A 13711-nucleotide genomic window follows, 5' to 3' on the forward strand; every position below is an offset into this window, starting at 1 on the left:
AATAAGAATATCTAATTTACCTTCAATTTCTTTTTTCCTGCTAGATTTGCTTAAGAGGCTGTGGTCTTGTTCTAAGTCATTTAAGAAATGAACAAAGGAACAACTTATATGGGAGATTAATGAGTGTAAGGGACTTTGGTAATATGGTGGTAAGTACAATAGAAATGTTATAAATACCTAAAAAATCAGCACAGAGAAGTATGGGCAAAGCTCCAAATGGTTGTCACTGTTGTAAGATGGAAAATAAAACCCTTAATGGGCAAAACCTCTGCCTTTTATTGGTAAGAAGCACTAAAAGTAGCCATTCTTAGGAGCACTTGTGGTTGACTAGTGCTTGTTATGCTACAGGAGAGGAGTAGTAGTCCTGAGGAAGAGGTTTTTCTTTGTCATATCAGCAGTTTTAAGTAGAGCACACATACTTTATGCTTTCAGGCTTGGTTACATTAGAAGATGTACTGAGTGCCATGCAGAGGGTTTTTTTTTTTAAGTAAGAGGTGTGCTAGGAATGAATAGTGTGACTAGTGAAATTTTGCTTCTTTCATTTGTAAAAAAACACAGCCACATTTCACATTTGCATGTTTCCAATCAAAATAGGTGCAAAGTCACCTTTTTTCCCAGAAGTCAAACAGGCCAGAGTGTATAATAGCAATTAAGTTTTGAGTGTGCATATGAGTAATTAATTAGTGCCATGGGAAAACATATGTTTTGGCTTCTTCCTGGAGCCAATTACCACATGCCTGTGTTCTAAGGCAGAATGAGAAGCAGCCCCATGCTGAAATAGGAGTGTGTTGCAAAACAACATTGCAAAGAAGGAAGGAGGTATGTGCTGACCAAGCCAATGGGCACAGTGACAACAAAGGTAAAAAAGTATCTAGGAGACTTCTGCACTGAAAAAAAGCTTAAGCTGCCTTCAAGGGACAGCTTCAGATCATAGGTGCATACCTTTTTAATTAATGTACAATGCTTAAAACATATTCAGCCAATGGTGGAAACAATATATATATATATATATATAGTTGAAATGGAGATAAGTTTTTATATTTCAATTTTTGCTTTGTTTGAGTTCATATTCCTGTATTTATAGTGTCACTTTAATTCACTCCATGCTCAGTCCTGAAATGTGCTTTACATTGTTGCTTTTGCAGCCTCAAAACATCTCCTTCCTCCTGAGAAGGAATCTGAGGAGAACTGAGCAGATGTTTTATTCAGCATCAGTATTTTCATATGCAATGGGTTTTTGGCCAGGATGCTTTTAAGGAGTCAGTAAGGATGCAAGTCTGGGCTCACCAGCTGACCCAGGGGCTGGGGTTTACTCCCTTCTGCACTTCCCAAAAAGAGCAGAGATTTCCCAATTCTTCCTCACTTTTAGAGGATGCAGATGGTCCCTTTGCCAGTCTTTATTCTGCTGGTATTTCATTATCCTTGGAATATTGTCTCCTTGAAAGATGCTCCTTAAAAAAGAAGCAGAGTTGAGAAGTCAGGTACAGTTGTAGGTCTTGGTTACATCTGCCATGTAAATTATTTTTCAAGCAGGATTAAGAGAATGTCAGGTCATTGAGAATGTGGACAGAGTTCAGCTGAAATTTGGTAGCCAAATGCTGGCAGAAACTTTGTGCCATATTCATTGAATATTTGCACAAGCTGGGATTATGTCAGTAACAATGGCACAAATTTGTAAATTAAATACAGGAATGCCTCCTAGCAAATGACAGAGCAAACTCTGTGATTTGCTTCAAACTTAGATATTGTCTTACCCAACTCCTGACATGAAAATGTGGCAAGTGCAAATATGTTTAAAATAAATAAATCCCTTTCAGAATCCTTTATGCTTCCATTTCCACTTGCATGAAGACATCTCACCAAAGACATTGCTGCTGTATGATACTTCTTTCAGACCTAACTGAACAGGATTTAAAAAAAGCTTTAGCATGGCTTTATGGCAAGAATATTCATGAATACAAATCTATAGTTTGCTCACATCTAGCATAATCCAGGTACACATTTTTCCTGTGCATTCATGGAAAATGTAACAAAGATGAAAATCCCATATAGAACCATAGTTTTTATATTTGACCATCTGTGCTTCTTGCTGCCAAGAAAATGTCCTTTGCCTTTTCTCCTATCGTTTTACTGACACTCTTGGCAGGTGGGACTTTTACGACCATTTTATTATTTTACCTACTTTTAGTCCTTGTCTCCCCTCTTTAGGCTGTCTTAGATGGAAGTATTTAAAGAATATGCTCCCCTATTTCCTGCTGCTTTCTTGCAACAGAGCATTCTGTTCACTCATTTTGTTTCTCACCATGACAGATGCCGTCCCCTCTGGCTTTTCTGCTTCCACCTTGTGGCTTGTTACGATTGCTGCTTTAAAAGTGAGCATTCCTCATCCCTCCCCCACCTCCTGTACATTGATTCTGGGAATCTGTTTATCCAGCAGGCAGCCTGCTGGAGCTCTGGATCTCCAGGGATCACCCTGCTGCATTAGCATCATCTTCGTGTTTGCTCATGGCAACTGTGCTGGTTTCATCCAGAATGCGGCTCTGCCCTGAGCTCCCTGCCAAAACGGGAGGAAACTCAGTCACAGCTGGAAGAGCAAACACAAAGAAGGAAAGGAGGACTGGCCATCAGCGTGGAATTGACCCCTACTTCTGTTCCTGGGCTTGTTGAAGACCTTTCTGAGTTTTTGTAAGCACAACCCACCTGGATAACCCAGAGGAAGCCCAGCTCAGGCAATCACCCGTTCTTCCCAGCAAAGTCACTCAGTCTTTCTGGTGGAGACCTGTCTTCTCCAAAGGAGGGATCTCTGGATGTGTCCCAAGCAGCATGTCACTGTCTAACTCCCACACTGCCCTTCCAAGGGCAGGCAAGGATGCCTGATGGCTTTGAGGGCTGGTTTTGCTGGCGCTCTGCCCCAGGTGTGGTGCTGGGCAGAGATGAGTCTCACCAGGCTGCACTGGATAGAGTCAGTGCTCACCTGGAATCTGGTCCTTAAGGTCAAGCTCTGAGCCACCTCCACCCCTTGGCTTTTCATATGCTAAGTGCTGCTAATCATGTTCTTCAGCTTTCATTTTTACTTCCAAACTCTGTTGGCAGGGCACTGCCTTGTGCATTTTAAGATGAGCCTCAAGAAAGTATTAATAATACTACATGAAAGTGCTGGGCATAATCAGGAAAGGCCTTGGCTTTCTTTCAAAGAACAAAAATTCAGTTTTGATCCAAACCCACGGTTGGTACTTACAAAACTATCATGAAAAAAGTTGCCCAAGCTCTGATCCATATACATTCCTGTACTGTTTCTTGGTACATCTGTAATCAGAGGGATGTAACAAATGGGTAAACAATTTGTCACATCCTTAATAAACTGCACAAAAGAAAAATCAAGATCATGTTCCAAACCCATTTAACAAAAACTCATCAAATTATTTAGTGTAATTGTGGTCTCCTGGATTTTGATTTGGTGCCAGACTATATTATTTAATGCACTCAGAAATGAAGAATTGGTATTCCACTGGCACAATGTATCAGAGCAACATCAAAGACATTTATAGCTTGTGTACTGAGTTGCACATGAGTTTCAGGAAAATATTCTATTTAAACACACTTAGTTGTGGGGTTTTTTTTTATATTGAGCATTATCAAGGATAACAATATTTCATTGGAGGCAGATGACTATCCAGAAACATAATTAATCATGATTATTTATGCCATACCTAATTATCAGGAAATAGCCCCAGGGATACACTTCAGTTATATTTCAGAACCTTCAGAGTATAATTACTTTGCTTTGTATTAAATATTCTTTCCATACTCTTGAAGAAGTTTAGAATGTATTTATTAAAAATAAGGTCACAAGAATAGAAATAAATAATGTGCAAGCAAGTAATGAAAATATGTGCATTTGGGGAAGTTCTGAGTTATTACGAGGAAGTACAATAATTTAATTCTCTTCATAATTAGGTAAAAGAAATAGCTTTCTACCGTATTTTTTAATATGTGAGCAGAGTAGCATAACAGCTAGGACTTTAAACCATGGACCTTTTAAAATTCTGTTAATGTGGTGCAAAGTGGATTAAAAGTTGAGAAAAAATACAATGTTACCTAAGGGTTTGAATGTGCAAAGACTTTTAATTTGTAAATTTTGAAACCTATTTTTCAGTGAAGACCTTTCATATGCTGAGTTTTATAGCTTCTGGTGTTGCTGCAAAAATATTTAGATGCATTTCTATCTTATTATTTATAACCCATTGTGTGTAATTAAAACATTTAACAGGAGTTGTAAAATTAGGTAGGCAATGTACATGAGTGTGTATGTCTATAATTTACATTCCTAGTTGTTAACAATATTGAATACCTTTAAAATAAAGAAAGGATAAGATTCAATAAAAGACCTCAAAACATGCACACACTTGTGGACCTAAGCTATAATTTTATTGAAGGACATACCACACAACAAAGTCATTCCTGTATAAATGAAAACCTGGACCTTTTTTTTTTTTTACAAAAATAAGTTTTTTTCCCTGAGTTTTATTTTATTTTTTTTTAATAAAAAAGTCAACAGCATATTTTCAGCACCGCTATAGCCTGAGGCTGTTTTTGGGAACATGGTTCTTGCGTAACAGATTTGCAGAACTATGCTGGAATGCATGTCATTATACAGTCTGGTTAAGTAGGCTGGGGGAAGAGGGTTAGTTTTGGTGGGGGTATTTTTTGTTGGTTTTTTGGTTGTTGGGTTTTTTTTTTTTGGTGGTGGTTTTTGGTTGTTTGTTTTTCTTTTGTGCTTGTGTCATGATTGGGAAATTATGTATGTCCAGGCAGTACCTTTAATAATTTTATTAACTGCCAGAATATGAACTCAGAGGAACTCATTCAGTGCAGCATTTTGGTGGAGCTCCTGACCACAATTCAGGTTGGTGACGGTGATGTTGGTGGTTAAACCTGGCTTGTACCAGCACCAAAAGCCTCAGCATAGCTCAGCGAATGGCCCTGGGAGTTTCTACAGAGTGAGTGCTGATCTCTGGGGCTGGCAGAGTGCTTTAGCATCTCTGCAGCTTCACTCCTCAGGCCAAATCTTACACAGGTCCCACCACTTTGGGGTCAGGTTTCACTGAGGCTCCTGCTGGGGCTTGTCTGTGATTCAGTGAACCGCAGGTGAGGTGCCTTGGCAGCCACATCACTGCTGTACTTGATGGCCATAGCCTGGTTTTAATGCCCATGTGGTTTGTGACACAGTTTTGAAACCTCTTCAGGGTTTGTCTTTGCAAAAATCTAATTTCAGTGAATTTAGAGGATTATGCTCTTTGTTAAATTATTCAACCTGCTTAAATATTATGAAGAAAAATAAAAATGGGTATTGTTTTAAAATGCTAAGGAGGACTGCCTGATATTAGAGTTGAAAGTCAGGAATCTCCTTTTAACACTGGGCAGACAAATACAGAGATTTGCTAGAATTTAACATAGAGACAGCCCTCAGATAAAGTCCATTGTGGTTTAATGACAGCACAATGTTTATCTAAACCAGTGATGAAAAACAATGTGTACATTTGAACTGCCACTCCATTCTTCCTGTGAATAATCTTATGGGAAACTGACTGTTATTTGGTGAAGTATTTCCTTAACAAAGATCTGATTTTTTCCCATCTCCTATCCAAAATTTTTATTCTCTGTTTGTTTCCTAGCCTCAGATGGACTATTTGTTTTGTTGGGGTTTTTTACCTATTATTTGAAACAGCATTAGCATAGAAGACAAAGCGTTTTGGTAATTGAACACTCAGTTAATTAAACCAACTAACACTGAATGCCAGTGTTATGAATTGACCACTTTCCCTTGGCATTTTCTCCCTGTAAATTTATCCACTTCCCTGAGATTTCTGAGCACTACTGTTGAAGTGTGCACTGCTTCTTGATGCTGATGAGCAGAAGCAACCTTCCTTTAATAAGGCACTAAGGTGGAAACAGTGATCAAGCGACTTTTTAGAGAATATTAAATGTTTCATTTTAATTTATTCCTCCCAGTATACCAGCCTCCAAAGGTAAACCCTAAGAAAGATGCAGCAAACTTATTTATCTGATGTTGATTCAGTTTACACTGAGGTGAGCCCAGGTATTTCCCTGAGCAAATTCCCTGAAGCCGTGAGTGGTTAAGGTGAGTAGCTATCCATCTCCAAAAGGCTTAGGGGAGTTCAGCTGCCAGCAGCATGTGGGAAATGAAAAGAGAAAAAAAAAATAAAGAAAGGAAGAGAATTCTAGGAAAGAGAAACTGTTCTTCATAAAATCTTAACATGTTATTTTTTCCAGAAGGAACCATCTTGTGTTTGTCTAAATACCTTCCCTACCATCACATGGCTGGTTTGATGCAGAGCTTCTGCATAAATTCCTGGGCTGGGCCAGACACCTCAGCTTTTGCCACATCTTCTTTCCCCAGTCTGAAAGATATTTCTTTCCTCAGCTGACTTGAAATGAGTGCCATAGCCTCCAGAAAGCCTCAGTTCCGTTCTGGCTAGAGAGGAATGGAGGGCAGGATAGCTGTGAGGGAGAGGAGTTTGCTAAGCTGGGAAAAGTGGGCACTGGAGATCTGAATTTTCTCAAGTTTTTATCTGGCATGTTTGGAAAAAGGGGAGAGATCAGGGTTGCTTTTCCCAAGGACACAACATAAGAAGGGAGATTATTGTTTTATGCATGATACACATGAAACAATCCACAATAGAAGTTTCTTATGAGATAGACATAGAATGTTTTAGATAAATCTTTTCCTCAAAGAGAAATTCTGAATCTTGTTGTAGTGTTGCTGGTAAGAGCCTATGGCACATCCTCTGGTGTAAACAAATACACACTGCCTTCCATTGAAGATTTCAGGAGAAAACAGGCTTCCCCCACTCCGAAGCATTTTTCTCCTTTATGTGGAATTGTGAAAGCAACTTCTGCATTATTAAAAGAAATTACTCCTTGACCATTTATTTTTCTCACTTTCCATTTAATATTTTACACCTTCTCTATCTCCCAAGCATTTTTTTACTGCAGGATGAGAGATTTGGCTTATGGTGTCCATCATGTCTAATTGATCTCTGTGGTTGTAGACCCTGGAGTGTGACTTCACTGAGAAATACACTCCAAGCATAAGCTGGGAAAATAATCTCCTTTCTTTCAAGAAACTGCAAGCTCAGTAGGGAAAGAATGACAGAATTCTGGCAATTATTCTGCTGTTTGTATACATATTGTTTCCTGGCATTTTATTTCAAATTTTTCCAGAGTGGAAGTCCATCTTTTAGCAGCCAATTCTCGCCTCCAATCTTGCCAAGCCACAGCAGAATAGAAGAACTATTTTTAAATTACCATCTAATCAAATTGTTTGAAAACCTATTAAAACACTACATATAAAATTTGGAGATAATTTAAAATTCTTTCTGGAACCTATTTGCAATTGCCGAGGTTCAGAAACAATCCAAGGGAAAATTGATTTTATATGGTACCAAGTTTCCTATTTCTTACAGCCATTTTAGCCACTGTAGGTAATCTCATATTTGAATATTCAGTGCACAGTAGAGACAACAGTACAGGTATTCACTGCACATCCATCCCAAAGGAAGGAAATAGGGAAGCTTATAGAAATGAGCACCTTTGTACCTTTGTTCTGTTTTTCTGCCTTGTCCTAAATTCAGCCTTGACCTTGGTTTAGCTGCATTAGTGCATGGCAGCAATGACCTTGACCTCCAGAGTCATCCCAGCTACCTCAGGTCATTTGGAACAGGAAGAACCTAAAGGTCATGGAGATGTGCCCTTAAAATAAGGCTTGGGTTTCTCTGTATGAATCCTCATTTGGCATGTGGATGTCCTGTGATCCTGTAGGGTTTCTGTGTAATTTTAAAGACTTTTCTGTAAGGTCTTAGTAATGGTGATAGACTTTCATACTTGACCCTGTTTCCACTTGCTTGCCAGACACACCCCCAGTTATCTGGCCACTGCAGGCACCTCAGCTGTGAAGATGGAAGAGAAGAAGTAATCCCTACGAACGGCAGCTGAAAATTTCTTCAGGAAACTTCCCAATAACAGGGCCATGAATATGAAGGTAATTAAGGATGGCCTCTACATCCATGCTACATGTGAGAATATGAAGACACCCATCAGTACCAGGACTTTTCTCACCTGATACTCACTCCACTACTTTTCTGAGGTATGTACTATTTTATTTTTTTTCTTTAATAGGGGAGGCTCATTTTATGACATCAAAAATATGTGAAGGTATTTTTTAAATTTCAATAACAAAAAACAAGCATACTGAAAAAAATAGACATTTATATCTGACCTTTTTAATAAGCCTTTCCCTTTAAAAAATCTTTTAAAATGTTAATTTCAATGAAATATTCATTTGGAAATATTTTTCTGTTTTTTTGTAGAAGGAATAGCAATCCTTTATAAAGTTCTCAAATTGTAATGCAAAAACCCTGGTTTGGGTAAAATGAAATATTGTATTAAGTGAATTTTTTTTTATTTTTGGGCTGTTTGATTCACTACAAATTGTCATCAAACTGTCAAGAACAGCAGCAGCAGGAACATCAAAGACAAGAAGCAGCACAAGAAGTGTTATCTGCCAAAAGCTGTTTAGACAGGAAGGTGTCTTTATTTCTAATGTGTCTAGGCTAGGTTTTCACTTTCCTTTTTCTTACCTTTTATTCACTCATTAATAGTTGCATAGTTTACTAAAGAACTCTAAATGCTGGTTTTTCTTTTATTAGTGTTAAATGCAGAACAAATCCAATCAATAATTCTGTCTACTGATAAATAGATCTAGACTCTGGGTGCCGTTAAGAGTAGACAAAATGAGCGTTACAGATTAACAAGTATTTTGGTCACATTGCTCATTAAATTCAGCTAAAATGCAACAGCATTTTGTAGGCTTATACAGGATTTTTAAAAAAGAAGAATATACATCATACCTGGCTTTTGCTTTTTGCTTCTGTCTTTTAAATTTCATATCTTTGCAGGTGTCACACTCTTTGTTTTCACATAGCCACTGCAATCATCCATTTTCTGTATTTATTCAGCATTAGATTTCTGTATTTATTAGCATTTAGATACAGGAGGTACTCGGGCAGTCAGTGCAATAATTTTGAAGAACCTCACCAAAACCCATTGAAGTCAAGAGAACATCCTACATTGGCCTCAGCAAACATGTTGTTTAGAAAGAAGTTAGAGATGTCAATTGGGCATTTTGATAAAGTCTTTCAAGTGTAAATTCAGTAGCTGCACGTCCCTTTCTCTTCATGTCACTTCATTACATCTCACTGCAAAAGGTCCAAGCAATAGCAAGTGATACATTTCCTTTTATTAGGGAGCAGTGACAAGGAGCTGTGGCTTATGTTTGTTTTGGCCTGACTGTTACTCCCAAAGTCACTGAAATACAGCATGGAAATTAAAATATTGAAAAGAAAATACAATAACTGTGAGTTTCCGCTCTTATCTACTGAAAAGTGAAACATTTCTAGAGGCTGTGCTCCCTGTGGCTGGTGAGAAGCTCTGGTTAGATGTGAGTGAACATTAGAAATATCTCTGGCTTTTAAGATGAATCTTTATATCTGAATAATTAGGAAATCTCCAGGGCAGGGAATTCTTCCAATCAAATATATGCATCAGAGAAAAATATTAATCCCACAAACAAGACATGAGATAGCACATCAGTCTGTTTGTAACTCTAACACATCAGACTCCTTTGTAACTCTGTGATAGTCTTTTCCTGACCCATAAATGTCGCTCAAAGTATTTTCCACTTCCTAAATCACAGAAACTTTACATCCCTATATCTGAAAACCTTAATTTTATAATTCTATTACAATCTGCATTAAAGACCTGAAAATTCAAAATCCCCAGTGAAAAGGGGCATTTACACAAAGTTTATTTTTAAGTTAGGCATAGCACTATTCTTTTTTATAAAACTGAAACACTGTGCAGGAATTTGGGCCCTTTTATTTTATCTTGTGTCACGCTACTATAGCATATGATGTTATGTAATTTATTCTGAAATATGAATTTATTTTGAAACCCAGCCTCAAAGCATTTATTTCTGGAAAAAAAATTAAACCCTCTAATTTTACTGTGTCAGAAAAAGATAATTTTTTTTCCCAAACTCAAAGCTCTTCTCCAGAACAAGTTTAAGAGACCATCATGTTTTCCCTCCGGTTATTTTCTAGTAGGTTTAGTGTTTTGACTGCAAAAGTTTTGCACAGAAGTTGCCTCCATCCTGATCTGGATTTTAGATGCTGCCAGAGTGTAAGTAAGGAATAGTAATAAAGTAAAATAACTGTAAGCAGAAAAAGTAAGAGAAACAAGGCAAGTATGCATTTGCTTTAGTGTAGGCAGCAGCATGCCTCCACACATTCAATTCCCCCATGGCCAGGTTCCATTTAGCACTTAGGCTGCTTTCATACATATATAAGTTTTTTCTGAGCTACCAAATATTTCCTCTTCTCCTTAAGGATGACTTTTAGGTGTAAATGAACGTGAAGATGTGAAAGGTGCGACTTTGAGGGTTGCTGAGCCCTTTGAAACATTTAAAAACCAGCTTAGATAAGTGGAGGTGAAAAAGCTACAACAGTAATGTGACACTGGGCATCAGAGAAGGCTTTGAGGGCCTCCTCTCAAAAGGAAGAGTCAGCTAAAATTCCCTATTGAACTAATGGGGAAAGAATGCTAATGAGGAAGAACAAACAAATCCTGCCTGGTTTGCCAATGTCCTGATTTATGTACTGCATCAGGACTCCCTTTTTGTTTCCCCTCATCTTTCCAGATCTATTGATGTAGATGAAGAAGTTTTCTATAGAGGAAGTGAGCAGCGGAATTAACCTTGTACCCATGAATTAAGCAAAAAGAAAACCCCAAAAACAAAAAACCCAAAAACTAAACCAAAAAACCACCAAAACGCAAAAAAACCAACCAAAGAAAAACACCCCAAAAAAACCAAATGGGAAAAAGATAAAAGAGAGAGACAGAACGCAAAAAAGACAAGTGAAACATATGAACATATGAAGTCAATTGGTTGACTCAGGTCTTTATTAGCCAGAAACCATAGTGATCATTTAGCTGTTGCTATTTGAAAAGAAACAAACTAGTTCTGTACAGATCAAAGCATCAAGGAGAGAAAAGCAGCAAGGAAAGCAAATTCTGGTATTACCCAGCCAGTTAAAATGCCTGCCTTATCAGAACATCCACCCAAAATTTGAAACTAGCAGCATTACAAAAGTGGAAATAGGATTATTTTCACATTTAAAATTGACATAGGTATTTCTGATTTTATGTGACTGTTCCTGCAGGCTGCTGGCAGGGAGCAGCCACCACCCAAAAATGTAGTGAGACATCAGCATGGCCATGTGGTGCATCAGGCACAGCTGCCTCACGTGGTCCCACGATGTGCTCTGTCATTGTGCCAACTCCACAAGCACTTCTGAGCTGTAAATTGATTTAAAAACACTCATAATGACCTGCTTACATCAGATCAATCAAAATTCATTACCGAGGTAATAAAGGTGCGTTAGAAACTGTCATGGATTTTCTTAATCACTCCCTTGGATTTCCAGGTCTTTGGTATTCAGGCACCTTTTCAGCAACTGAGCACTTCCTAGTAACTGTGTAAAGTAAGTGAGTGGAGGTGGGTCCAGAAAAACCACAAAAATATTGCACACCGAATATTCAACAGACTGCTTCTAGGTTACAGAACAGCTGGTTCAAGCCAGACTTGTTGGTGCTGTGGTACATAAGAGTGAATATTTAAATGGTGTAGAAAGCCATGCTGAAAAGGGCAGGTCCCTCTGAGAGCTTGCTGCTGCCAGGGAGTGCTGGTCTGACCTCAGCACACGGTGCCTGCACATTTGGCATTGACTGATATTGACACAGCAATGCATTTCCTTACATTTTTCCTGCACATGGTGATACTGCTGCTTTCAGCCCTGCCCAAGTCAGTAGAAAAAACCTCAAAACCTAATCTCCCTCACTTTCAGGAGTTTTTTCCACTTCTTCCTTTGACTCCAGTCTGGTCTCCTCCTCTTTTTGTTAGAGGCAATTACCAGCAAGCTGCCCAGTTTTACTGAGGTCACAATGCTCACAGAATTAGGACAAGCTATGTTTTTCTTTTTGGCCTAACACTGAGCTCCCTTCACTAGGCAGAGCTGTTTCTAGGTGTTAGAGTTAGTACAAGAAACCTGGAGGTGAGAAAAGGAGTCTAGAAATGCTGAGTGATTTTGGGGTGGCACTGAAAAATGTGGAGGAATATGGAAGAAGAAAATGATAAGACGTAGGGAAGAGGATAGGAACAAACAGAGAAGTCTGTCTGTGTTTGAGGAGTGTGGAGCTACATGTTTTTCTGAGAAAAACAGTAAACATTATATGTGTTAAAAGGTCAGGGGTGCATGGTGAGAGCTGGGGAAGGTTTGAATGGCATAGGATGGAAGGCTGAGAAAAGACAGCAGGGCAAAGCAGCAGAGGTAAATTCAACTTCTGGCTATCTTATTGGCTCTTGGCATGAACCAAGAACATTGTTTAGTCTTCTTATTACTTTGCCTCTTCTGATGTACTTATTTTGTGAAGTCTTTGGGCCAAGAAATATGCATCAAAGATTATGAGGGCCTCAAAGGGCTTGGATGCAACAGCAGCACAGGTGAGTCCTGTCTGTGCAGAGTTCCTGTGGCATCAGGTCAGTGCCTGTCCCTGAGGAGGAGACAGAGGCCCATGGCTCTGGCTAACAGATCTGGAGCTGGCAGCCCAGGCAGCAGATGCTAAGAAAATCTGAGTGGTAATCTTCAGTTCTGAAGACCTAACCTGGCTATGGAATTCTGGAATTAAAATAGGAGAGGATAAGGTATTTAATACCTTTTTTTATCCCTAGCCAGTAGGAAAAAGTACATGAGTTTGAGCATGACTAAATTTGGTGGAAAGGGAGTTTGCAATTGTGAGTAGATTCTGGGACTAAGCAATAATGCCTGGGAGAGAGTTTTACAGGTTTAGTGAAGAAAAGGCTGCCAAGAAAGGAGAGTGTGTCTGAGAGGAGGCAGGGATGCAGGGATCAGCCTTTCTAAGCCTATGAAAAGGAATCTTGTGAGAATTTTGGTAATAAAGGAGATAGGGTAAGAAAGAGAGTGAAGTGTGATAGAAAGGGAGTAAGCACAGGGAACCACAAAAAGGGAACATGAGAGCAGAAAAAGTTCTCTAAAAGGAGAGAGAAGTGTTGAAAAACACTGGGAAAAAAAAAAGAGGAAGAAAAAAGGAAAGATAGGAAAAGAAAAAAAAGAACAAATGGCAATTAATTCTGCATTGGATAGAAAAAAAATGAACTTAAGGAGAAAATTAATTAGAAGGTATCTGCAAAGATAAAAGATGATGAGAAAAGAAAGAACAGAATAGAATGAAGTAGCAAAGAGAAAGAGGGAGACAAAGTACATGTAAACGAAGATTTTAATTAGCACAAAGGATAAAGATATCTACAGGAAAAAAACATATGTATGAAATATCAGACACTCATTTATGTAGGTCCCTTCAGGCTCAGATTTTTATGCCTCTTTTTCACTACTGACATTTTAAAGTTGAACACAATTCTCTCTTGGTCGTTCTGACCATTTTATTCCCCTTGTGACTATATTGCTACTTCAGTAACACAGAATGATGTAATACACATCTTCCACATTTGTATTTATGGTTTTGCTCATTTTTTATCACTGTTTTCTACTGACAC

General features: G+C 38.4%; 1 long non-coding RNA gene across 15 annotated transcripts in view; it reads left to right on the forward strand.

Annotated features, from left to right (window-relative positions):
* LOC113459698 (uncharacterized) overlaps positions 1-13711 on the forward strand; it is a 201238-nt gene that overhangs the window by 72408 nt on the left and 115119 nt on the right. For all 15 annotated transcript variants that reach the window (XR_012579180.1, XR_012579181.1, XR_012579188.1 and 12 more), the window contains one exon: positions 7933-8167. This is a non-coding gene — a long non-coding RNA (uncharacterized LOC113459698). The remainder of the gene's footprint in view (positions 1-7932; positions 8168-13711) is intronic.

Source organism: Zonotrichia albicollis, chromosome 2 (assembly GCF_047830755.1).
Source record: "Zonotrichia albicollis isolate bZonAlb1 chromosome 2, bZonAlb1.hap1, whole genome shotgun sequence".
Classification (NCBI taxonomy): domain Eukaryota; kingdom Metazoa; phylum Chordata; class Aves; order Passeriformes; family Passerellidae; genus Zonotrichia; species Zonotrichia albicollis.